This window comes from Tamandua tetradactyla, chromosome 3 (genome assembly GCF_023851605.1).
Source record: "Tamandua tetradactyla isolate mTamTet1 chromosome 3, mTamTet1.pri, whole genome shotgun sequence".
Taxonomy (NCBI): Eukaryota; Metazoa; Chordata; class Mammalia; order Pilosa; family Myrmecophagidae; genus Tamandua; species Tamandua tetradactyla.
The window spans coordinates 6,635,296-6,662,153 of NC_135329.1; the positions used below are offsets into that span (position 1 = coordinate 6,635,296).

Below are 26,858 nucleotides of genomic sequence, written 5' to 3' on the forward strand. Positions count from 1 at the left end.
AGGCTCCGGCCCCGGCCCCGGCCCCTGCCCCAGCCCAGACGTACACCGCCAGGGCCCACCAGCTATTTTTAGAAAGCTATCAGGTGTGCGGGCCACTCGGCCGCCTTTTTCCACCTGCTTGGGCTCAGGACCGAGATCCGGTGTCTCGGCACACCCGCCTGTGCAGCCAGTGGCGCCGGGGCGGCCTCGGTGCTCCTCTGCATGGAGCCCCTCCATATTTCTCACCTGTGCCCTCTCTGGCCAGGCCAAGTGGCATCTCTGAGACCCTCGGGCCCGCGGGATCCTGAGCTCCTGAGCACGGAGTTTGGGCACAAATGCTCACCCTCTTCTGCTGCGTCCTGGAGAGGGAGTTCTCACAGGTCAGTAGGGAAAGTCGGCCCAGGAAGAACCGTGAGTTGAAGTCCATCATGCGAGTGTTGATTGATTGAGCAGAAGGTTCCAGAGTCTTTGTTCTACCCGGAAGGGATGCAGAGCGCCCATGTGCACCCGGGCAGGAGCTCATTACCGCAGCCGCGGGGAGCAAAGGGGCTCCGAGGCAGCTCGAAGGATGGGTGGGGGCTTACCAGGGTGTGTGGAAGGGCAGGTGCTGCAGGTGGAGGGACCGCGTAAGCAATGGCCTGGGATGGGAAAGCTCCTGGGAATGACCGGGAAAAGCGTGGGGGCCGCTGAGGCCAGTGCACAGGACCCCGTAGTAGGGACAGCAGGGGCAGAGCCTGGAGAGAGCACCAGGGGCCAGTGGCTTGAAGGTGACTGCCAGGGTGGGGTGTGCAGCCGGAACGAGTGTGAGAGTCCCCTGGGGTCCGATGGGCACAGGTGAGAGGGGTGGTGCAACGGCCTGCTCTGCCCACTGCCCCGGTGGCAGCCCAGGTCCTCCTGGGCATGGAGAAGCAGCAGCCACAATTTGGGGGGCAGCATCTTCGTGGCCCATGCCCTACCCCCAGCCTTCCCAGCCCTGGGGGTGCAGTGTGCAGCTGCCCCACACCAGCTCCCACAGCCTCTGGCCCCTTCTTCCCTGCCCACCTTCACGCTGGGAGCTCGCATGGCCTCAGGGGGAGGGTTTTTACTGCAGAGGTTGGCAAACTCTATAAATCAGGGTCTGGTTGGTTTGGCCTGGGTTTTGTTCCAGCCTCGCCCCAACTCCTGCCTGCTGTTAAGCATTTACCCACCCGGGCCTGGGTAATGGGGAGCCCCCGAGGGTTCTGTGCTGAGGGGGAGCAGAGTCGGATGCACAGTGACTGCGCCGGACTAGGGTCACATGCCTGCTGGCAGGTGCCAGGCCCCTTCCCTGCAGGGGAGGCAGGAAGGTGGGGGTGTCACTGGGCGGCCCCTGCCAGGAGAGTGGAGCAGGCTCAGCCATGGGGTGGCCCTCCAGGAGAGTGGCCTGTTCCAAATCCAAGGCCTTCACATGTGTGGCAAGACCTCTCCCATGAGGTCTCACTCTTCACTGCCCTTCCTGCCCCAAGGCTGGCGCGTGCTCCTTCCTCTCTGGGATCCCCTCCGCACACCCCCCTCCACGGCATGGTTTGGACTACCACCCCACCCCTAGCAGGTGGGCCTGAGGGCGGGAGCTCCGTCTGGCTAGTCCATTCCATGCCTGGCCCTCGGGGGGCACGTAGAGTAGGGGGCGTGTGTCCGCAGTGCCCGTGCCTCTGCTGGGGGCAGCAGGAGCATTAGGACAGGTGGGCTGGCCTTCCCGGCGGGCAGGAGCTGCAGGGCAGCTTTAGCATCTCAGAGCTTTTCTCCCACAGAATCCTCAGGACGCGCTTGTGCGATGAGCAGTGCTCGTGTTTGTGAGATGAGGAGACTGACGGTCCGAGTGACAAGTTTGCAAACCAAGGCCCCCGTAGGAGCAAATGGCAGACCCCAGGCCTTACCCCCGGAGCCTCGGCTGCTACCTGGCCCTGACCCGGATCTGAGAACCCATCCCGCTTCTGCGGGATCTGCTGCTCACCGAGGCCCATATAGGTGGCGGTGGGTGCACTGGCTGCTCTTTTGGGAAAAGAAAAACCTGGCTTCTTTAGAGATGTTGTCTTTTATTTTTCAGTAAAGAGGAAATTAATTTTAGTCTTTCTTTTGGTTTACAATGTTTTTCTTTGCTTTTTCCGCCCTCCAATTTAAAAGGAAACATTTGTCTGTTGAGAAAAGAAGTGATAATTATAGACTAAAATTGTTTCTATTCTGATTTGAAAAAGTGACCAAAAAAAAAAGCCGCCGCACAGATGGGCGCCTGCTGGCAGGCGGGGCTGGGCCTCCGGGGCTTGGAATGGCACTGGGCTGGATCCGGGACCGCGTGTCGCTGGACAGGGAGCTGTCTCCAAGGCTGGCCCCGTTCCGTCCCCGTGCAGTGTGGACGTGCTGTGCCCACGGCGTGGCTCACGGCCGGAGGAGGGGACGGGACAGGAGATGTCCTGGGGTGGGCGCTTGGTCCCTCGGGGGGGTGGGTGCCTGTAAATGACCCAGCCAGCCGCTTCCTCGAGTGGCCCCAGGTCGGACTCACCTCGCCAGGAGTTTTAGTTTTCAGCCTCACGGAATCACAATTGCTCCAAGTCCTACAATCAATAAAGCAGGAAACTGATTAGATGGTGAAATTAAACTAATAATGTCACACTATTAACCCTCGATCAGTGGGGAATGAGCTCAAAGTGAAGGCTCTTTCCTAAATCCATATTACCCTTTGGATACATGTATTTACTTTTTCAAAGAAATCCTAGGAGCGCACACATCCTCGGCCACCTTGGCCTACAAACGCAGCGTGGATGCCTGTGCACTCGCAGCCACCCCGCCCGAGGTGCATGGCCTGTGAGGCCAGGAGAGGTCCGGGACAGCCGGGTCTGCAGGTCAGCTGGGGTCGCACGGCCCCCTGGGCCCTTGGGGTGGCCAGAGGCTCCCCAGGGATTCTGCGGGGATCATCCCTGTCTACCTCTGGCTGGCTCTTGTCTCTCTTTGCAGTTAGATAGGAGACCCCAAAATCAAATCTGGGGCCCAAGCACAGACCATTGGCTGGCGAGCTCTGTTTTAAAGTCTTGCGTGGGTATTGCATCCCCTGCTCTGCAGCCCACGGCATGGGGATCACTGGGCCCTTTATGTTTCATTTCATCTGCATGGAGCAGTGGTCTCAGCCCTTCTCCTTCTCCTCCTGCACCCCTGCTGCACCCCCAGCAAGGGTCAGTGTAGACCCAGTCTTTGGGTGGGGTGAGTGCCCTGAGAGCCAGGTGACCCTGGGCCTGTCCAGGGACTGAGCGTGAGGCCTTCTCTAGAACCTCAGGCCTAGCTTGGACCAGCCCCAGCCCGCCTGCCTGGGGCTCCCGGAGACTGGGCCGAGCCTTCCATCCTGGGAGCTGTCCTCTGGCCCTGCACGACGGCCTCTGGAGACACCTGGGTGGCCAGCACTCGCGGACTGTCCACAGTATGGCCACAGCTCACTCGCTGGGGGCAGAACACGGTATCAGGGACCGCGTGTCAGGCGGCCAACCCCAGGGTGTGCCTGGGTCACGCCGGGCCTCCAGCGTAGCTCCCCAGACCATTGCAGCCATAGCTCGTCGTCCTTCGGGCTCTTTCTGTGTCATAACCACAACCCTGCAGAGCAGGCAAGGCAGGCTCTTGCCCCCAATTAGAGATGGACACACTGAGGCTGAGCGGTTGAGGGCCTTGTGTGAAGTCACCCACTAAAGAAGGGGACCCGCTCTAGAACCAGAGTTCTCTCCAGGGTCTGGGGACTGGGGATCTGCTCTGGGACTAGGGAGGTCTTTGTCCTTTTCTGGCCTCGCCCTTGGAGGAGGAAATGCACATCCTTCCAGGGCGTGCCCTCTGCTGGGACAGTCCCATCGCAGTGGACGAGACCCCCTCTCTCAAAGTGGCGATGCTGTTTAATAGCTGATTACTCTAATGATCCTGCAGAAATGCTGGAGACCTGTTTTAGGAGAGATGTCAATTAGAGCCATCTGCATGGTGAATACGGGAGCCCTGCCCCAGCTGTACTGTTGAAGCGTGTTAGCGTTTTCCTACCAGCGGCCATATGGTGCTTAACAAAACCGAATCGTGCACACTGCACAGCCCACGCCCCCCGATGAATGCTAACATCTTGTTTTGGAAAATAGTTCTTCAATCGTGTGGCAAATTTTTCAATGTGGTAAGTACAAGTTGGAAGCCGGCAAGCCCTTGAGTGCAAAAAAAAATCTCCCGTTGCCCCAGGACGCTTGCTCCGCCCTGCACGGCAGCCCATCCTCGGCCCACCTGTGCCCGGTTCCCAGCATCTGCACCTGAGTCTGCCCAGGAGCGGGGAGGCCGCAGAAGCCCTGCGCTGCCCCAGCCCAGCCCCTCTCCTTGTGCGAAAGGACAGGCAGGAGGCCTGGAGCTCACGGCAACCAGGCTGCACACCATCGGGCAGGTCACATGCAGTGGAAAATACTGCAGGGCATTTACCGGGTGTGCGGCTTCGAAGAAGCGTTAATATTCTGCTCGCGATCTGTTCATTCTAAGAAGTGCAAAGCTCAGCTTGACTCCTGGGTGCTTGGGGAGGTGGAGGAGGAGCCGGGGACCTTCCTGGGGCTCTGCAGGTGCCTCTCAGCTCCTGGTCACCAGCGGAGACAAGGTGGGGACTGCGAGCCGTTGTCCCCTGCCGGTCGCTCCCTGACCTGTGCCAAGACAGCTAGGGTGGGGGCTTCTCCTGCCCAGGAGGGGGTTGCCCCGGGGTCTCATTCATGGAAAGCTGGCATGCCAGGGTCTTGTGGATGTCTTTGAAGCAGGCCAGGGCTGGAATTGGGCGGTGCAGCTGGTGGCGATGATGCTCTCATTATTGGTTGTGTCCTCTGCTCCCATCCACCCCCAGGCTGTGCTCGGCGCGGGGCTTGTCCCCGCGGGGAGCTTTGTAGCAGCATTGAGCGGAGGGCCCAGCTCTCAGCGCCTCCAGGAGGGAGCCGTCTCACCGCAGCCACTCGGGATTTCCTTTGGCCACAATATCTATTCCAGAACTTTCCCTAGAACCGAAGTCGCTTCTTAAAGCTTAATAAAAGGCAAGATTGGCTGCAGTTACTGATCGAGAAGATCTGCTCCAAGTCCCGATACCCAAGACGTCTTCTCAAAACCGTGGTCTCATAAATCTCACTTATTTCCAATTCAGCAGCGACTGAGCCCAAGTTACAATAATGATCCCAAGTTGGGCTCAACACATCCTTAAAGGAAATCCTCTGGGTGAAAAATAGCAGAGATGTGCTCACAGCTGATCAGCAGCCCGCACCATTTGCTTTCCATGCCTCTGCCCTGGCTACTCTCTCCTCATCGACTCCCAGTTCCATTTAGACATGTGCCCAGAGGAGCTGGGCCTTGGGGCCTCCTGGGTGGCCGGGAGCCCCCTGGGTCAGGGGCCTCAGCCGGGCGTCCTCGGCCCTCTGCTGCGGGGCCGGGCACACGGAGCATCGGAAGCCTCTGGCCAGGGCCAAGCCCTCCTGCCCTTCTTTCCGCTCCATCTGTCTGGCAGTTACTCTAAAGAGTTAAATGTCTTCACTGGAGGAGGGGGCCGGCTGGGGCCAGTTTGACATGTGCTGCCTGGTCCGAACATGAATGCTGCGCTCAGACATGGAATTTGATGAATTGCATTATAAAATTTCAAAACAAATTTAAAACTCTATTAACTCACTGTAATGGCCTCCCCCTGCACTGCACAGACAGCGACAGCTCGCTGGCGAGGAGAGCAAACACTCTCGTTCGCGGTGCACCCCGCTTGCAGCGAGCGGCGTAGAGACGGGGCAGGAGCTGGCGACGTGTGTTTGGGGACTTACGTGCCCCCTGGCCACTGGGCCAAGACTGAGACCCCCCGCAAGGGCCCCTTGGCGGTGTGTGGACCCCCAGGTTAGACTTTCTCACTCGTACGTTAAAATCTGAATGTGGCTTTCTTTGGAGGCTCAGTCACCTCTTTCAGGGTTGACTCGTGGGAGTTACAAGATGATGGGATTACCTGGACTGGCTCTGGGCCTGAGTTTGGGGGTGGGGGTGGGGGTGAGGGGCTTGCCAGCACTAGAGGCCTGTGGTGAGGGAGAAGCCTGTGGGCATCGGGCAGGAGGAGCTGTGGCTCCCGCGCCCCCGCCCCTTTGCAGAGTGCAGGGAGCTGTTGGCTGCAGACCTCTGCAAACCTGGGAGCCTTCCCAGAGGAGGGGAGTGAGTGGCCAGGTTCCAGCTACCAACTGGAGAGAGAGGAGAAAAGATAGCCCACAGCTGTGCATGCACATGCAGAGGGAAGGGGCTCTGCAGCCAGGAGAAGCCCTGGGGGTTGCTCTCTGGGGGCAGGAGTGAGGGGGTAGCAAACCCAGTATCCCCAGGGTGACAAGCAAGGGGGCTTCCAGGCCTGGTCTTTGGGGCAGCCGAGAGGTTTCCAGTGACTTTTCTGTTAGGAAGCAGTTGGCAGCCCCTTGTGCATGCGGAAGTGGTTTGGAGATTTTTGGGGATGAAGAGGGCTGGGTACAAATCTGGCCGGTCCACAGGCGGCAGAGAGACCGTGGGGAGGGTGGGGTGAGGGGAGAATGTAGAGTGTGGTATGTCTGTACGTGTGTGTGTAAAAGCAAGCTGTGTTTTCGGGTGTGGCTGCCCGGTGGCGAGCTGACCGTTCCTGGGCCGTGGGTTTACCTCGGACTGTTGAATCTGAGCTGCCCATGTCTCTGGGCACCGCCTCCCCCCCCCACCCCCACCCCTGCCGAAGCAGTAGAGTCATGGAGACTCACGTGAGAGGCCTGGGAGTCCCCACCCCTACTCCCCAGCCCTGGGCATGGACTCTTCTCCCACTTTGGGGATGACACCCCGGATTGTTGTTGGAGAGTGAGCTGGCCTCTCCCTGCTCCCCGGAGCGAAGCAGCTGATGCAGTGCAAACGCTCCAGCATGGAGAAGCAGCCTCTGCACAACCTCTTGGGAGCCTCGACCCTGGCTGGGGCCATGCAGGTAAAGCTGGGGGGTCCTGGAGGCTCCCCGGAAAAGCTCCTTCACCAGCAGCTGTGGGTGTGGTGGGGCAATGGGGCCGGGTGCAGTAAAGGAAAAAGGAGGTGAGGTTTCTCATAGTTTGGGGACCCCTCCTGTCCCAGTACCCTCTACAAGTGCTTGCAAACGGTGGGAAAGCTAATCACCAGCCAAGTACTCTCCCAACCTTTGTGAACCTAGTTTGGGCTGTCTTGTATAAATAAGACTGTTTTATAGAAAAAGTAATTTTACTAATTAACCTCCATAAATCTAAATAAATGAGATTTTCTTATGGCGTCACAAAAACGCAGAGGTATAGTGCATGAGGCAGAGTTTGCAGGGCTCTTTCTGTGGATGTGCTGACCCTCCCACCACTTCACCGAAACTAGAACCGGGGGGAGCCGCCAGTGACTGCAGGTCCCCAGGGTTTAGCATCCCATTCAGGGGGATGCTTAGTCCTGCTTCCACTTCGGCCTCCGCACAGCAGGCAGTGCTCCAGCTTCAGGGCGTCCCTTCCTGGGCAGGAGCTCGTGGGTCGCCAAACCTGCCCACCTGGGCTCGATCAGAGCACAGTACTTCGTGGCCCTGAGCCTAACTCACCTCACCCTGGAAGGTGCTCGCCGTCTCTTACTTTTACCCACAACACCATGTGTGCGGGGCACCTGGCACAGGGCTGGACAGTGGGCAGTAAATGGTCATTCTCTTGCGTCTCGAGGCTTTTGTTACAGGCAGAGTCCTCCCAGCCTGGGACTGTCTTTTCTTCCCTACCTGATGTTGAAATCCTATGCATCCTTTAAAGGGTGAGCTGGGATATCCTGCGTCTTCCAGGAAGCCTTCCTTGTTGCTCTTAGCCCAATGGTCGGTTCCCGAGCAGCATCACGGTCGCTCACACGTGTTCCAACCCATTCGTCCTTTCTGTTCATGGACACAGCCTCTGTCTCCCAGCAGCTCTGAGCTCTGCCCAGGGTGAGGCCACTTCCATCTCAGCCCATGTGGCAGTGGCCAGCACCTGGCCCGGCAAGGAGTAGGCACTCAGGCTTATGGAGCGAGTGGGTCTTGAGTTGTTGAGGGAAGCTGAGGCCCCCCTCAGTCTGATGTGGATTGCAGCGGTTGAGAACTTCCCTTGCCAGGCTACCTGGGATGGCTGGTCGGCTGCAGAATTAAATAGAAAAGGAAAGCGCCTTCTGTGGTGACTCAGGGCCCAGGGCATCTTGGATTCCGCAGCCTAAAGCCCCCCACAGGCTTTTTAAGTCCCCTAATCCTATGGTTACTGCAGTGGTATCGACTGGCTCACAGAGAAGCTGCTAAAACACAGTCTGGCATGGAGGAACTTGCTGGGCTGGTGGAAACCGTCTGTATTTTGATCGGTATAGTGGTTGCCTAGATGTGTACGTCTGTCCCAACTTGTCCGAGTTCACACTTAAGAGCTGAGCATTTACTATATGGAAATTATACCTCCATGAATTAGTTAATTTTAAAAATGCAGCCTCACCCGAGGAGCCAGGAGGACAGCCTGTCCCCACTGTGGTGGCTCAAGGCAGCATGTCACAGGATTGCACAGCCTCTGCGCGTGTGAAATTGTCATCCTTTCAGTCATGAGCGGGGCCTCGGTGCACGGGGCCTCCTGTCCCCTTCCCAAGCTTGTACATGAGGGAGACCCCACCCTGACCTGCCTCTGATGTGAGCTTCCAGCTTCGCAGCCTCACTCGGATATGCCTTCTTGGGCATGAGCTTCTCAGAGGTGGAGTCTACCTCTTTCTAGGGAGGAAAGAGTTAAAATTAGAGTAAAATCCAAGGCCTGAGTCTGCCTCTGGCCCCCTTCGGTCTCAACATCTCATACTTCAGAGGCGCTGCTGGCCTGAGGATTTGCTTTCTAGTCTGAAAAAAAAGGTGTAGGAGACAGAGGCCCTCTCTGACCACATGCTCTTTTTCTTAAATCGGAGTACAGGCCCTTGCAGAGGGACAGATGCTCGTCCTGAAGGCTGGGTCCTCTCATCAAGACAAACGTGGGTGCCCACAGTTGCACTGCTGGTTTTGCATCATTTTTTTGCATTGACCTCCTCCAGCATCATGCAACCTCAACCAGACAACCAAGGGGCAAATTTTACTTTATAGCTCAGAAAACTCGCAGCATAGTAATTGGGGTGAGCGTCCTTGAGACCCGAGGGGCATCCAGCCGCAGGAATGGGGCACCCTTAGTAGAAGGCAGCCTGGCTGTCAGGACTGAGAGATTCTCAGGCTGTAGTGGAGTGAGGCCAGGCACTTGTCACAGCGGGGAGCCACACCGGCCCCCTTGCCCAGACACGCATACCACGGAGGGCTGGCAGGGGCAGACTTGCCCACCTCTCCTCAGGGCCGGGGTTCACTGGTGCTTTGAGTGGCATGATGTTGGGCCGTCATCGCCTCAAACTCCCAGGTAACCTCGGCACACTCAGGACAGAATGCAACCCTCCCTAAGAGGCTGCTGCCTTTCCATTTTCCCTGAGAACTGCAACGGTGAGTCCTCATATCTCCCCATAAAGGTTTGTTACCTGTAGGTCTTTAGCAGGACAGGAAGAAGCTCTGTGGAAAATGCTTAATCCTGATCTCTGGAAAGAAATTATGTGCACATAAATACATCCCAGCACTGTAAAGGAAGTGCAGTAATGTTCTAGGGCTAAATCTAGCTTCTCCTCCTAGCTATTGAAAGAGTGAAAAACAAAACATACATGCACAGCCCCACCAACCCGCTCCCCCAGGTCCGGCAAGGACCCAACGGGTGTCCCCTCCATTAGCCACGTTGCTCTTCTCTGAGGAGCTTCAAAGTGTGTGCACGGCTCTCGCCCCACCTCTGGAGATCCCGTTCTCACCTCTGGTGGCTGGGCTGCATCTGCATGTGTAGTCCCCTCTCGGTGCATTGCTGGGTGCCACCGCCAGCCACCCTCAACACGTGACTGCAGCCTGAGCTGCCCTTGCCCCCCGTGGGAAACTCCTCCCTGGACTCCTTGCCCTCCGTGGGAAACCCTGAACACTTTATGGACTGGGGATGAGGGTGGAGTCATCTTCCCTCCATTACTGCCTGCATCCGGGTAGTGTGAAGGGGAGGACATCTGAGGCCCTTTAGAAAGGAGAAGTGACTTCTCAGTGGGGTTTAAGCTGTAGATTCCTACAATAGATAGATAACATGGACTCCATGGCACTTTCTGTTTAACACGATTGCACACACGTACACATCCCTCAGGAGATCAGGAAGAATCATCTTGTTTAACCACCTCATGCCCAATATTATGTCAGCTGCATTAGTGTTTTGAAAGCAGAGTTATTTTAACTATAAAATATACCAGGATTCAGCTGTTGGCAGGATTTAGAGCACAGAACTCCAGGACTAACGGAAGCAGGAGGCCCCATCTGGGTGTTTGGGAAGGGATGGTCCATCAGCTCTTTGCTGAGATTCTGGGCATTTGGAGCTTGGCTACCTCCAAGAAGCTGCCTGTTGAGGGAGAAGCTGGGAGGCAGGTCTTAGGATGGAAGGGCTGGGTTCTTCCGAAGCTCGATGGATCCTTGGTTTGATTATGCTGAATTTCTCTGGGCTTTTGGAATACGTCTAGAGGATGTCAGGATTTGCACACCGGCCTTCAGGAGAGCTGGCATCACTGCCAAAAATCCATAATGATTTAGCTGTGGGGACAAAGGAGGCTCTGGCCTGTAAAGGAAAGGCTCTCTCCAGTGCTGAGTGCCCCTACAGACCATGCTCAGGGGGCCTGTGAGCGGATCATAGAGACCACGGAGCTGAACCCGCAGAGGCCAGAAAGGGGAAAGGACTGGTCCAAGTTCACACCACATGTCAGCGGCCAGAACCAGAGGCGGAGCTCCGTCTTCTCCCAACTCCAGCACGGGTGTCTTTTGGCCGCACCGCAGAGCGATGGACTGTGCCCAGCAGCACCTCCCAGACCCTAGCGTGCGTCCCATCCCCTTGAGGGTCTGCGAGGTGCAGGTGCTGACTCAGGAGGCAGGGGTGGGGCCTGAGAGTTTGCACTTCCGACACGCTCCCATGGGATGTTGCTGCAGCTGGTCCTTGAACCACTTTGAGAAACAAAGATGCCAGAAGGGGAGGGGGCTGGGGGTCCTGCTGCCAAAGATGGAATCCTTAACTCTTCCTTGTATCCGCCTGGCTGTCGTCCTGTTCTGTCCCACATTTACCGAGAAGCCCGAAAGCTTGTGGCCTTGATGCCCAGACAAGGAGGTTCTCTATCATCTCTTGTCAGTGACATGCCTCTGCCCCAGACTCCCCCGGGCATGCAGGAGGCCGGGGTGTGACTGAAATGGGCACTCCGCAGCCCGGGACTCGAGGGGAGAAAGCATGAGGGTTGGTCTTTGGGTTGGGAGGGACTTTCTGGGGGCTCTGTGGCTCGGTTGTGCGAGCTGCAGCGTGTCTCACTCTAGAGAACCTGTCCTCTGCAGTGAGGAGGGGGGGCGTTAGTGCCACGGGATTCTCAGAGTTAGAGGTTCTTCACTCAGAGTGCCAGGGCCTCTGGTTTTCCCACCCACCCTCACTTGTCTGGAAACTGTTCTCATCCTGAGCCTGGATGAAGGATAAAATGGAAGGTACCACTGAGTGGCTGACAAAAAAGTAGCGATCACCAAGGGTGGGTCCCCAAACTCATTCCTTCTTCATCATCCATCCCTTGAGCTTTCATTAAGAATTGTTCTCTTTTAATGCAAATTGTCTGTAAGATTGATCACCTGGTGTTTTTGTTTCCTCGTTGCTAACAAACACCATGCGAGGAGTTGGCTTAGCCGATGGGAATTTATTGGCTCACGGTTTTGAGGCTAGGAGAAGTCCAAAATTAAGGCTTCATCAAGGCAGTGCCTTCTCCCAGGAGCCCGGCATCTGGGGCTGGCTGCCAGGGAGCCTTGACCCTTTGCTTTTCTACCACATGACAATGCACGTAACGGCTTCTCCCAGCTTCTCGGTTGCCTTGACTTCTGGCTGCTCCCTCAGTGTCTTTCTCACTCGGTGACCTTCCCTTTAAGGCCTTTAGTAGTGGGACCATCCTGACTGAGGTGGGTCGCGCCTTATCTGAAGTCACCCATCAAGAAGGTCTGCCCGCAGGGTCTGCACCCACAGGGCTGGGTGACATTTAAGAAGATGTTTTTCTGCGATACACAGCTGTAAACCAGAACTTAGTGAATGTATTCAACTCCCAACCCGGGGAGGGTGAGGAGGGGGTTTGGACAAGATGACAGCAGCAACAAACCTTGGCCGGAAGGTGTGCTGAGGGGAAGCAACTGCACAACTCAAAAGTCCAACGTGCCTTTGCCTGTGGCTCTGCGGGAGTGAACACGAGACCCGGGCGGTCCTGTGGTGGGAAGGACGCTTCGTGGACTGCGTCACTCCGTTGTCTGGGCCTTGGCACAGAGTATGTGGTCTCGAAGGACCGCAGCCAGGGGTCCCTTGGAGGGGGACACGGGGTCCCACAAGGCTCCTTGCATCCTGATGGTGATGCTGTTAAACAGAATCGCAGAGTATGTGGTCTCTAAAATAGCTATCATGTTCTGTTCATGTTTAATATTGGACATTTAAAGGAGCAAATTTCAGTGATTGCAAAAACATGGCTGCCTGTCAGAATGTTAGACATCCCCAATCATCCCAGCAGACGTTGATGACACTGCAGGACCCTTGTCCTACTACCCCCTGTGGCCACTTTGTGCATCTCTTTCCCGCCGCATCCCTTGTCCCAACCTCTTAATGGTAGCATTCTCCAAAGTTCTCACCTCGCTATACTTTTCCTTCTACGGTTTGATCAATTACTCCCTAAACCCCAGTGACCCCAATAGCTTATGTCTCCAGCGCCCCCCTTCCTGCTAAACAGGTTTCCTGCTGAAGTCTTCTCACACCTCAGAGTCCCTATGTCCAAAAACAAGCTCCCCCCCTTTCCTCACCCGACTTAACATCCTCTTCTGCATTCCCGTTTTGGAAACGTGGCACCACCCCCCAGCGCTGAGGGCACCGTCTGCCCACACTCCTCTCTGCCACCTCTCCCAGCCCCCGGGTGCTCAGTGCTGCCCCTGGGCTGGCGGGGGGGCCCTGAGAGGCTGGCAGCAGCTGTGCCCACCTCCTTGTTTTCGGGGGGCAATGGCACTGAGGAGCTGACCCGCCGGTGCAGGTGATTCTGGGTGTCTGAGGCTGCCGCTTTCCCTGATTCCCAGGCTCATACACAGTGTGTTCATCGCTCTTACTCACAATTGAGAGCATGTTTTTAAAAAGAAAAAAAATCCAAGCCAGAAGTCCACATAATTGGAGCTCCTCGTGGACAGCGGCAGGGCTGGTGCCTTCTTATGCAAGAGGATTTGTGGATTTGGGCCCAAAGTCCAGACCCGGAAAACAACAGTAGGTGTGTCATCCATCCAAAAGCTCTTGTTTCTGGCAGTGGCCACGGCGGCGCGGCTGCTGGAACTGTCTAGTAAACTGAAGAATTAATCCTGGGAAGTAATTAGCACTCCTGGGAGTGGCCGTGTGTTGTCAGCGACATTGTCGTCAGAGTGGCGGCCTCGGGAAGCTGCATCAACCCGCTGAAAGGGCTCAGGCAGGCAACTGGCCTGGCGACGGCTGTGTGTTTTGTTTGCATTTCCATCCCTTTAATCTCTTGTTTAAAATAGCCTTTCGGAATCTGGCAATCATATTTCCTCCTCGGTAATTTAGTATTTTTCCAACATCCTTTCTTCAAGCACATCTTTTTCTGTGCATGTGTTTATTAAGGAACAGAAATCAGCTAGGCATTTAGAGGAGTTATTTCAGTCCCAACAGACCTGTCTCGCTGGAAGATTGGACGCACAGAGACACTCCTGCAGGCAGGCGAGCGGGTGAGGTCGGGAGGGAGAAGAGCTCTTTGCTACAGCTGAGACCTGGGAGGCCCTGTCTCCTTGTGGTCCCTGGTTCTCTCTCACACACCCAGCTGTCCCTCCCTCCATCCCTCCTTTCCTTACCCCACCTCTCTCTCTCTCTCTTTCTCTGCCTCTTGTTCTCTGTTTCCATATGATGTGCATGCTCCACTGGGGATGGGCCCCTTTCACGGCTTGGCTATTTGGGGAATTGCTGAGTCTCCTGCTTTCTGGAGCTGACCTTTGTTGCAAAGCATGCTCGGTCCTCAGGGCTCCTCAGGCATTTGGAAGGAGATGTTCCCCAGGGAGCCAGAGTCCAGCCTCGGTCCTTCCTGCATTCTCTCCCCAGGGTGGAGGCAGGGGAGGGACCACTCCTGCAGGGACAGTCTCCTGCCCAAGTCCTCAGAGAGCTGTTCCTGGACCAGCCACAAGGCGCTCAGCCCTGGGGGGCTCAGCCCTGGGAGGTGGGCTTCCCCATTCTCCTGGGATACCAGGCCTAGCGAACATTCTTCCAGCCCGTGCTTGGCTCGAGGCAGGCTCTTTGTGACCTTGGGCAACTCATGGTCACACTCTGAGCTTCACCCGTAGCAGCAGGAGGGCACTGGTCACACACTGCCACATGGGTGAGTCTGGGAGACACCAGGCCAAGGGAAGTCAGCCAGACCCATAGGGACACAGAGCATTTGATCCTACTGATATGAAATAAGATATGCAAGTTCATGGAGTCAGACAGTAGAGAAGGCAGGTTACCGAGGTGGGAAGGAGGGAGTTAATGCTTCGTGGGTTTGTGGTCTCATCTTGGGGTGCTGGGAAAGTGCTGGTAACAGCTGCTGGTGAGGGTAGCATGGTGTTGTGAGTAGACTGCGTGCTTGGCAGTGGTCGCAATGGAATAGTGGATGTTATGCACGTATGCGTCCATAATTTACAAAAGTTTTAAAGGGGAGAGAATTAGACACAATAATAACTAAAGGCAATCCATGACCCTAGACTGAATCTTATAGTGGAGGAGAAAATACCCAAAAAGACATTGTTGGAACATATGGAAAAACTGGACTAGAGACTGTAAGCTTTATATCCATGTTACATTTCTGGAACTTGATACTGCCCTTGAGATGGTTACATAAGTGAATATCCTTGTTCTTAGGAAAGTATATACATGGCAGTACTTAGTGTTCAAGGAGCATGATGTGTACTATTTATCCTCAAATATTTAGGAGACGGCACAGGTGTAAATCTCCCTGGCAACGTGGGACAGGACTCCCAGCTTGAGCCAGGACCCAGCATCGTGGGACTGAGAAAGCCTCTTTACCAAAAGGGGGAAGAAAGAAATGAGACAAAGTTTCAGTGGCTGAGAGATTTCAAACAGAGTTGATGGATGATCCTGGAGGTTTTTCTTATGCATTATATAAATATCCCTTTTTAGTTTATGGTGCATTGGAGTGACTGGGAGGAAGTACCTGAAACTGTAGAGCTGTGTTCCAGCAGCCTTAATTGCTGAAAATGATTGCATAAAGATAGAACTTTTATAATATGACTGTGGGGTTCTGGAAACCTTGTGTCTTTTGCTCCTTTTATCCAGGGAATGGACAGATGAGTGAAAAAAAATATGGATAAAGAATAAATAATAAATAATAATAAATAATAAATAAATAATAATAATAATAAATAATAGGGGGGACCAAGGGTAAAATTAACTGGGTAGATGGAAATACTAGTGGTCAGTGAGAGGGAGGGGTGAAGGGTGTAGGATGTATGAGTTTTTTCTTTTTCTTTTTCTGGAGTGATGCAAATGTTCTGAAAATAATCATGGTGATGAATACACAACTATGTGATGATATTGTGAGCCATTGATTGCACACCATGTATGGATGTATGAGTGAATATTTATCAATAAAAATATTTAAATATATGTATATTTAGGAGATAGATGGACAGAGGGAGAGAGGCAGGGGGGGGAAGGAAGAAAGGTAAGTATGTAGGCAGGTAAATATGGCAAATGTGACAAAATGATGAAATTGGGGGATCTCTGTACCGGGGTATATTGGAGATCTCAGTGTAGGGTTTGTCTTATTTTTGCAACCAACTCCCTAGTTTGAAATTAGTTTCAAAATAAAAAGTAAAAAAACAGAAAAGCTGGCATTCGCTGGGGCTGGCTAACCCTAGAACAAAACAACTGCAATAATAAGTGGCTGAACGTGCTTCTTTCTTCCCGGGCCAGGTGGAGTGGGGTGGGCTGGGAAGGGGGGGCTCTGCCACCTGCGGCCATTCCCCCCCCACCCAGAGGTGGGCAGGGCGCAAGGCAGGAGGAAGTCACCCCAGGAGGCCCATGCCCGGTCCACATGCATTCCACGCGGCCCCGTGACCCAGCCAGCCACACGGGGGTCTGGGAAGAGCTACCAGAGGAGGTTCCCAAGCAAGGAGCCCCCACAACCTCTGCCAGAGCTGGCTGCAGAAGCCCCCTCAAAAGCACAGCCCCCGGCCCCGGGAGACCGTAGATGTCATTATTTTCCTTCTCCTTTCTGCTCTTCCCTTGAGGTTTTATGCAAACAGCAGACCAAGGCGGGAAATAAAAATGTGTCCCCCACCTCTGCAGCCACTTCTTTCCTTGTTTCCTCCCAGTGCAACATTCATTAGCCCTTCTAGTTGGGGAAAGAGCAAGCGGACTGAAAGGTGCGCCTGGGGGCTGCGTCGCTGGGCGCCGGGGCAGCTGCAGGTTGCTGGGTGTTTCCACCCAAGAGCTGCCTCGGGGGCACTTGTGGGCAGACGGAAGGCTGCACGAGGGATTTCCTCGCAGGGACGGCAAGGTGCATGCGTGAGCCCCAGGAGGCTGGCCCTTCCCTTGGGGGCCCCAGAGCTGGGGCTTTGGGATGCCTGGGACTAGGGGGGTGTCCCCGAGTCTGTCCACCCCGGGCCGAAAACCCGGCTCTGTGGGCAGCTCCAGGCCTAGGGAGCCGGTTCAGAGGCTTCACACAGCTGAGGACACCCTGAGCTGTCCCCTGTCCCAGGTCTAATTCCCGGCTCTGCCGTCGCCAGCGGCCTCCTGGGCTGTCGGTGTTTGTGGAGCGCTGCCCTGGTGGGATCCACAGTCCCGAGGGCGGCACAGGGAGGCCAGGTGAGGAAGTGAGGCAGCAGCATAGACGGGACAAGAGCAGGCCCAGGGGTTGCCAGAGAAGACCCCACCAAGGACAGCGCCGGCCGGTGGGTGCAGGAACAGCATGTGCAGAGGCCCCGAGGCAGGGAGGGCGCCGGAGCAGGGAGGGGATACTGCCCGCACCTCGGCCCAGGAGGGGTACTTGTCCGGGTGAGGGAGCCCCTGCGCTGGGGAGGACGGAGGGGGACGGGTTAGGAGGCTCCGGCGGACACCTGGGCCGCGATGGCAGTGGCCGGCGCTGAGACGTGCTGGGGTCGGCGGGGCAGGGGCGGGCACGGGGCCTGAGCCTGGGTGAGACCCAGGAGATGTGCAGGAGCGAGGCAAGGAAGCCACGCCCTGGGCCCCACCCCTCCACCAGGTGGCCTTGCAGGAACCTCCGTGCTGTGACTCATGCAGGTGACAGGCACACCGCTGGTGCTCAAATAAATGCTCCTCACCTCCTGGCTCCTTGCTGCTTGCCCAGGTAGGCTCGGCACAGCAGAGAGGGGTCTCCGGGACAGGACCCCGATGCCTGCAAAGGCCAAGGGTGTGGGGAGCGGCGCGGGCAGCACCTCAGGCGCACGACAAGCACCCTCTGTCCCTGACTCCGTAAGGACAGGTGGTCAGGCACCTCCTGGAGGTGGGAGGCCCTGGAGACGGAGGGACGGGTAACTGCCTGTGTGGCCTGCGAGTGGGCCAAGCCCATCCCCTTCTGGGGCCTGAGGGATACTGAGCTCCTTTATTCCAGCCCCAGAAATCCATTCTGATGGTACCAGGCTTGCAGCTGACACCAGAGTCCCCCAGCCCCAAGCAGGGGCACAGCTTTATCTGAGAGTACCCCCCCACACTGCCCCCTTCCAGCCTGGACCATGCAGCACCCTTTGGTGAGCTCCAGACTATGCTGGGCAGCTGGCTCTGTGCCCACGGCAGGCTGGGCCCCTGTAAACGAGCTTCTTGTGCCCCACAGACAAGGAAGGCTGGGTTAACAGCAGATGGCAGGCTCGGCCCCTCTCCCATGGGCAGCTGCAACTGAGAACTGGCCTGTGGGCAGCTGTCCAGCACCCTGACCCTGTCATGCCCCACCGTCCTCAGGATGCCCACTCGTGTCCCCTGAAGAGACCCTGGGACTGGGCTCTGTGCAGCCAGGGTTTTCACAGTGTGGCAATGGACACAGGATGTGACTGATGGGTGCGAGTGGGGTTTCCACCCAGGAGACTGGTGGGGGGGCCAAGGCTGATTGTTGTCACAGCTTAGTGTGTGATCAGGCACAGGGGACCCTGCAGAATGATGGCCATAGGGGATGGAAGGCGACGGTCAGACATCACAGTTACCTGGAAGCCTCCAGGGCTTCCTGGAGGCGGTGAGAACCGGGCTGGAGAAAGATCGAATCATTTATATAAAAATGTTCAATATCGCTGTCCCTTGCCTTGGCATCTCGAATGGTCTGAGCATGACAGGTGTGCAGTACCCCCACATTAAAAAGAGAAGCCCAGGACCCCGGGAGCCCTCCCTACCCCCTCCAAGCCAAATGTTAGAAAAAGCTTAAGACTGACAACAGGGACCAACTCTGAAGAATGGCCTGAGGAGGGAGGGCTGAGGGGCCCCGTCCACCCTCTCCTCTAGCCAGTCCTACACGGGCTCTGTGGTTACCCGGACGGAGTCCAGGACCCAGCCTGCGCTCCCTGGAGCTCTGGGGGACACAGAGGCAGTGCCTGCCTTACCCGGAAGTGTCAAGAGGCACAAAGCTGCCTGAGCTGCTGGGACGGGGCAGTGAAGAAAGGGCTGTACTGGGGTCAAGGACAGCCATGCCACAGTGAAGCCTTCAGGGTGGACACTGCAGAAGGACCCGGACAAGCTGTCTTGGAAGACACCCCCCTCCCCAAGGACAGCCTGCCGGGGCAGAAGCTGAGGACCGTGGAAGGGGGGCAGCCAGCGAGTCATCGTCCCCACAGGCCCCCGAGTGCCCCACGGGAAGGGCAGCCCACATTTGGGTCTCTGCCACTCACGGGCAGCTCCACTAGCTTGCAATGCCACATCACACCCTGCCCTTTTCCTCCCAGCCTGGCCACCCTGGTGAAGCCAGAAGCAGCAGCCGTGGAAGGGGATGGAAAAGGGACCAGGAAGGGCCCAGAAACCACATGGCGCAGCCCACACCCGTTACAGGATTCTGAGCTAGGCCGGGCCAGGGCTGGGGTGAGGGGAGAAGCTTTCACTGAATATGAGATAAGTCCTAATAAAAAGTTGGACTAGGTTTTGAAATTGCAGAGAAACTTTTTAGAGTTGGCCTTGCCAATTCATAGCTCTGTCGCTACGAGGAAGTTACTTAAACCTCTTCCAGCCTCAGTTTAATGAATGGACCTTCTTCCTGGGTTTGTTTTGAGGATTAAATGAGCCGATGCGGATTAAGCCCCTCATACGGTGCCTGGCAGATAGTAAGCACTCTGCAAAGTTAGCTTTCAGCCGTAGAAGTAGCTGCAAAAGCACAAGTTGCAGCCGTAGCATCAGTAATTAGAGTAGAAGTAGGACCCAAAAGTGCCCAAGAAATGCTGTCTGGATCTGACAGAGAGGGTTTGAAGCGAAGTCGTGGGAGGAAGAGAGATCTGTTTGCTGCCGATACCCCACTGCGACCAGCCTGTTTAATAAACCAGTTACGCGATCACTTCAGAGGGTCTGCAGGGCTGGGGGTTGGGAGCAGCTGCCGCAGCAGTCCGGGTTCTCAGAGAAGGCCTGGGGAGGGAGGGACCGAGTAAGGCTCCGAGCTGTGCACAGGGGGAGACACCCCAGAGGGGGAAGCATGTGCAGGAATTCTCACTCTCACCCTGCTCCCTCGGGACATTTCCACTGCCCAAGCCCAAACCGGGCCCCTGCAGTGAGCCAAGCCTGGGCGGTGAGATGAGAAGAGGCAGGCTCTGCCTTCCCGCAGCTGCCGGGCTGGTGGGACAGGACAAAAGTCAGAGACTGTAAAGCTTGCAGTGTAGAGTTTCTGTCTGCGGTGGTGGAAAGGTTTTGGTGAGGGATGGCGGTGGTGGCGGCAGCCCAGTGCGAACGTCACAGCACTGAATTAGATATGTGAATGTGGTTAAAAGGGGACATTTTAGGTTGTGTGTGTTACTAGAATAAAAAAGATTTTTTTAAGTCTTGGACTGTCAAGGAATGTGGCTGGAGATGGAGAGTCTCAGGGGTGCTGCAGCCTTCAAAGAGGGGGTCCCAGCCCAGCATGGGGCTTCTGTACACATACACACACACACACACACACACACACACACACACCTTCTTTCGCTGTCTTTTTCCCCAAAACCAGTTTCCCTTCAGGGCACATAACTGCATTGCCCTTCCCACTCCTTCGAGTTAGATGTGGCTACCTGTCATGCTTTGGCTACTGACCTGAGCACAGAAACTGTGCGTGTCCCTTCCAGGGTGAAATTGCAGAGCTAGTGCCTGATTCCCCCAACCCTCTTTCCTTTGCTGTGGTGGCCAGCCGGCCCCCAGGTCAGCCTGGGTCCTGGGGAGAGGGCAGCCTGGAGCTGAGCCCCCAGCTGACTGGCAGTGGACGCACAGCCTGAGCGAGAAGCACCCGCTGTTGTCAAAACCCCCAAGGTATGGGGTTGTTTATCAGCATCGCATAACTCACCTAGTCTGGCTGATGCAACTGTGCTACAAATGGCACCTCCGTGGTCAAAATAGAGAAGAGAGGCTTTTCTGGGCCACGAGGCCCCTTCCTTGGCTGGAGACGTCTTGTCTGGAAACAGAAGATCTGAGTTCGAGTTCCATCTCCCCCTAACACGCTGCCCCTTGGCTACCACCCAAGCCGGAGGCGGTGGAGGTGGAGGTGGAGCGGCCCCTGCCCTGCCTGCCCCTGGGGGCCGCGATGAGACTCCAGCCAGGTGGGGTTGGGCATCTGTCCAGAGCCTCGGAGTTGGGGAACATCCTGTGTTACACGAAGGTCATGTCCAGAGTCCACCCCAGAGAGAGCATGGTCTCACCCCTGCCAGCATGCATGGGGCTGGGGTCCCAGCGGGGTATGGGGGTCGACACGGAAGCCCAATGTCTCTGCTTGATTAATCTAAAAATAAACAGAAAGGCAACAAAAATCTATGTTTCAATTACTGCACACAAGCTGTTCAAACAGCCAGCTGCACTGGAGATGTGAACCTGTCAGCAGAGGCTGCCTCGTTTGCATGCTTGGGTGGTGCTAGAACACAAAACCTCGCAACAGGCTGCCCTCTCGTCTGGACTTTTCTTTCTTTTTTTTTTTTTTTTAATTTGTATTCAATTAAAACATGGGCTGAGAATAATGACAATGAAAATCTGAAGCAGGTGCATCAAGATAGCACACAGCTCCCTAAACGGAGAGAAAAAAGGCTCTGTGGGTTGGGGCCGACTCGGCACTTGTAACTGAGAGGTTAGCCGGGGGTCAGGGGGAATCAGGGGGCCAGTGGGCAAGTGACCCAATCCCCCCCCCCCCGCCCAGTTCTCCCCGTGGATCCTGGAGGAAGCCCCAGTGAACGGTGTAGGAGGAAAGTGGGATTCCTGCCCTTCTGCTTGGCTGCCTCCCATCTCCCCTGCACTCTCACTCTGGGCTGGCATGCAGACTTCTCTCAGGAAGCTGAGCTGGCCGTAACAGGGCACGAGTGGGCTGTGGATTTCATGTGATTTGACGAGAAAGGGGCAAAACAGGTATTAACCCAAAGGCATGCTTAGGGATTTGCCTGGGAGGGAAATATAGGGGTGCAAAGTCCTGTCTCATCCACGTGGAGCCCCGGAAGAGGGAGGCTCCTCCTCTGCGGGATTCCAGGTGAGCAGCGAGCCCCCCGCTGTCCCAGGTGGCACCCAGAGATGCTAGAGAAAGCCGCTGCCAGAGCAGCCGTGGCTTCCGCATTCACTCTGGACAGGGATTTTAATGTCCCCAACCCTCAGAGCAATTCTGCAGCCATCAGCCCCGGCACTGGTTACTTCGTGAAATAAAAAAGCAGTGGAGTTTCTCCTAAGGAAGATAATGTCCTGTCACCAGCATTACGATCTGCCGGCCATGTGACGGCCGTCCTCTAATATTTCCAGATAGACTTTTGAATAGACTCTTGTCTAGAAGGAAGCAAATTGCAAGAGCGTTTGGGGCAGCCTAATGGAGGGAAGGCATCCGTCTTTCTGCTTTGCAGCTCTCGTCCCTGGGGCTGGCTCCGGGCCCCGAGTGGAATTAGTTCATCAGCTTGTCTCGGAGGGCCATGGCTGGCTGGGGTGAGGATGGGAGGGAAATGCAAGCTCTAGCTCACCACGCTGTGAATTTTGCAGGACTGTAGAGAAGCAGGGCCCCAGATTTTAGTGTCTCTGTTCTCCATGGAGCCACCAAAAGCAGGGCTCACAGGCGCAAAGATGGTTATTTTTAATGACAACTCTGCTTGATCCTCTTCTCGGCGATCCAACTGTCCCCCACCGTAGCTGCCGCGTCGACCACTCCTAATTTACACACGCCTCCCTCCTTCCCTCAGTTTATGCTGATATTATGTTGCCAACTGTCATTTGCAATATCTTTTTTATTTTTCATTATCACCATTATAATGATTTACACCAGTAGCAATAGCACAAATGCCTAGTCAATTAGTCCCATGAGAAAAGTCTCTGAATCATGTAGGCAATTTTTTTGAAAAAAAAATCGCTACATCGACACCCACAGCCAGAATTTCTCCAAGCAAAGGTGCATGTGGGAAGGAAGGAAAATGGGAGGCTTGTGCTTTGTAATACTATTCATCGGAGACAGGCACTGGATACTGCCTTTCCTAGGCCAGCAGATTGCTTTTGGCAAAAGAAATTGTGCCCAGAAAAGGAATCGGTGGCATTTTTCCTGAAACCTAACATCAGGAAGGCATTTTGAAACATTGGTCTTTGTAGGTCATGGGTTAAGCCCTGTGATTACGGAATATGGCCTTTCCCAGAAATACCTGTGCCCCCAGGGCCCTCCGCAGGCCTCAGTGGGGAACCCGGGTCCTGCAGCCGGCGCCAGCTGCTTTCGGGCCCCCTGGCCACCTCAGCGAGAGCTCAGGCACTCAGTCGCGCTGGACGGGGCCCGGGGCTGAGTGTCTGGCCAGCACCCAGGTGACACGGCACCACCAGGGCGCAGACAGCACCACTGCCCCCAGCCCCGGACTGCCTCCTCTTCGTCTCCCCCACTTTAGAACGTGATGCCAGCCCTTCCCTGCGGACACCGTGGGGAGGCTGTGACAAGCGACCGGGTAGTGGCAGTAAAAGAGCTCTGCAGAGGGTGAGTAGGCAGCCCCCTAAGGCCACACTGTTGCTACCGTGACCGCTGCAGGGCCAGGAACGCAGGGACCCCTCCGTCCCCCACCCGAGCCGCTCATGCCCCACTGCCTCAGAGCTCTGGCTGGGCCACGGCCTGGGAAAGACACGTGGGCTTAGCTGGGTGGAGGAAGTGGGGTCCGTCTTCTCTCAGAAAGGATGTTAAAGGCCCTGCCACCCTCCTCGGCCAAGTCCATTGCCCCCTGGTGTCCAAGGAGTGGTGACAGGGGTCAGAGGCTGCTGCTCTACTCTCCAATCTCCTGCCTCCTGGCCTCACACTCTCCCCCTGAGCCTGGAGGGCCGGGAGCCTGCAGGAGACCCCGCGGAAACCGGCCTGGCCCGGCTTATGGGGTCTCACACTGGCCCCTGCTGAGGGGGCCAGGATAGTACAGAGAGCAGGGACCGGTGGCTGGGATGGCTGGGGGGGAGGGCAGTGATAGCCTGGGGACCGTGGACCTGTGGGGCTGAGCAAGACAGGGTGGAAGACAAGGGAGAGGATATGGGGCAACAAAAACTGTCTTGGCTTTACCTGGGCCTGGGTGTTCTAAGGAAAGGGACTAGACATGAAGCCACAACTTAGGTCACCCACAGCACAGGGGCAGCTGTGTCTGCCCGTCTGCAGGAGGCCAGCACTAGGCCTTGGGCACAGGCGGGAGCCCCCGCGGACTCCGCCTCCCCATGCTGCAGGGGCCGGCGTTTAATCTGGGGACTATTTCCTGAGCCCGGTCCCCTGGTGCCTACCCAGGAGGAACTAGAGGGTCAGAGGTGGCCCCGTCTTTAGGGATCAGAACTTGCAGGATCAGAACTCACACAGGGCACGGCACGTGCCGGACTGTGCTGGGCACAGGCCTCGGAGAGGGCTGGCCAGCGAGGCACCCTGCAGGAGGGCACAGGAGCCGGCGCCCCAGCCTCGGCGGAAAAAGCTCCTGAGTCCGTGGGGGGTCCATGGGGGCTCCGTGGGGGGTCCATGGGGGCTCCGTGGGCGCAGGGGTCATTCGGAGCTGGACTAGCCCAAGGAGCAGAGGAGCCTCTCCGAGGGGCCCCACGTCCTGCTAACAGGGCCCCAGAGGTCCCTAGGCGTCCTTCGGTCGCATTTGCTGAGACATGTCCCTGCTGCATTTGCTGAGTGTCCCTGCTGTTCTGTTGGCTGGTTGGTTTTTACTCCAAAGGCTAAACGTGCAGAGGGAACCGAAGTCACAGAGGCAGCAGGGACTGCTCCGGTCCACTGGCAGGTTGCTCCCTGCCACCTCCACCCCACGGCGTAGGGACAGAGTCCCCGCCCCCTTGACCTTCCCATGGGTCAGCCCCGCCTTCCGCCCACACAGCTGGCTGCTGCCCCCTGGGCGTTTCCCTGTGAAGGGCAGGTCGTGGGCCATGCGTGGCCCTGTGCAGTGTTCATGGTGTGTGTAACACGCGAGGCCCACGGCCCAGCTCAGGGTGTGCGTCCACCGGCCCAGCCCGACTCCCTGCCCTCGGGACCGGGGGCTGTAGGCATGTCGGCTCACTAGCCAGGACCCCCAGGCACGGCCCGCGCGGCCCCGCCTTCCCTGCTGGGGACACCACCAGGCCACGGGGTGGGGTGCCGCCACGCTCAATCACTCGCTCTGTGAATGACTCATGTGGAGAGGTGGCCTGTTAGCCTGCTGCCCAAACACACGCCCCCCGGAAATTCAGACCTGGGCCTGTGGTCCATGACGGCCCCCGAGCTGCGGGGAGAAGCCCCAGGGGACCGTGAGGATCTTGGGACACGAGAGCCCCTAGGTCTGGAATGCTCAGGGCAGCCTGTGGTCCCGCGGCCGTGGGTGAGGAGGCCACCTACAGGGTCCCGGTACCGCAGCGCAGCCCCTCCCCCTCCGCAGTATGTCCCCCTCCCCCTCCACTGCAGCCCCTCCCCCCCGCAGCGCAGCCCCTCCCCCTCCGCAGCGCAGCCCCTCCCCCTCCGCAGCGCAGCCCTTCCTACCCTTCCCGCCCGGCCGGACATTTCCAGACGCGGCCTCCCCTTTGGGCCCCGGACCTGCAGGCCTGGCCTCTTCCCCGTAACTATGAGGTCGCGCCCTGGCCGAGCAGCGGAGGCCCCACGGTGGCTTCTCCCGCACCCGGGCCTGAGCCCTGGGCCCAGCACCCAGAGTCCCGCCGCCAGGAAGGCGCAGCTCCACTGAACAGGGCACAGAGGGGGTCCTTGGCAGAGGGGCCCCGAAACTGAACCACTAGCCTCCGTCCGGAGCCGCAGCACCCTAGAGGTGGACACACCCTGGGGTCTGCTCGGGTCTGGGGCGGGGCTGGAGTGTCGCGTATTGAAGGGCTCGGCCCTGGGAGGCGTAGGGTGGATGCCCAGAGCGCGTTTTCTGTTTGGGCCTCGGGAGCAGAGAAAAAGAAGAAACAGGCTGAGAGGGCTGTAGGGGCGGGCCGTGGCGGAGGCTTGGGAGGGGGCCAGCGGTCAGGGCCCGACGCTGTCTTGCCTTTGGTTTTGGTCCTACCTAGCAGCCTGACTGTGTCCCCTGGTGGAAGCTTCTGGAGGCCGGGGCGGTCCTACCTTCATTCCACACTCGCCAAGTGAGGGCCAGGCCCCAGACAGCAGGAAGGAAGCGCACGGACAAAGAGCATTTGTGAGGTCCCATGGCAGGGCCCCCCAGATTTAAGAGGAGCAGCGAGCGGGTGAGCCGGCTTGGGAGGCTGCACCCCAACCCTCGGGAGCAGGGAGTGGCAGGAATGGAGGAGCAGCAGGAAAGGCCTTTCATCCCTTGGGCAGCCTGCACCGTCCTTCTGTGGGATCACCTGGACCGTAGGGTCTCCTTTTCCAGAGCTGCTCTACGTGGCGCAGCTGCAGCTCGGGAGGTAGGGGGCCTGGTCCTTAGGTTTGGGGTGCACCTGTGCGCGCTGAGGCAGCACCCCTGGAACAGGGTCGCTAAGAGCACGTCCGTCCGTCAGGAGGCATACCCGGGTGACCTGGTCAGTCCTCTCTTGGCGTTTGCTTGGCTGTTGTGAGAAGTCCCTTCTTCCTTCTTGAGGGCGGGAGGAGGGGGCGGGGCCGGGAAGGACTGAGCCCCTGCCACGTCCAGCTCTGGAAAGCGCTGGATGCCTGATGGTGAAGATGCCCATGTGAGATCAGGGAGGTGCCCGCGTTCCCCAAACCAGGAAGGTTTGAACAGGTGTGAGACTGGAGTCAGACACAAAGTGGGGTTCAGCCCCTCTCCTGGGGAAGATTTGGCTCCCCTTTCTCTTCTCTGCCAGCCCAGCATTCCTGGGACTGGTAAGGACGGGGCTTGGTGTGGAGATACAGCCTTGCCATTCCCAGGCTTCCAGTGCCCAAACGTTCTGCACATAAAATGCTCAGTTTGGGGCAGCCTTTCAGCCGTCACTCAGGACATGACCACCCCCACACCTCGTACACAAGGTTTTCTTGACACCCTGGAGCCTTCTCGTCACCCCTGTACCTGTAATTTCAACACACTAGCCCTGGCTCCTTTCTTAACAGCCCCATCTGGACTCCAGAGTGGGCTGAGCCTCAGACTCCCCCTGCCTGCGCCCCTACCCCCATCACCCCACCCCCAGCGAAGGGCCCCGTGCCAGCCCCCGGGCAGCAGGCCAGGGAAGGTGCCCGTCTTGGCAAGGAAGCCTCTGTGTGGGTCTTGC

General features: G+C 57.1%; 1 protein-coding gene and 1 long non-coding RNA gene across 2 annotated transcripts in view; one reads left to right on the forward strand and one right to left on the reverse strand.

The window, feature by feature from the left end:
* The window catches only part of KLHL29 (kelch like family member 29), a 263,233-nt gene that overhangs the window by 101,088 nt on the left and 135,287 nt on the right, over positions 1-26,858 (forward strand). The window lies entirely within an intron of this gene.
* Positions 19,203-25,786, reverse strand: LOC143675942 (uncharacterized). Its single transcript, XR_013171709.1, has 3 exons — positions 25,703-25,786; positions 20,566-20,997; positions 19,203-19,661 (listed from the first exon to the last, which is right to left on the reverse strand). It is a non-coding gene; the product is annotated as an uncharacterized LOC143675942 (long non-coding RNA).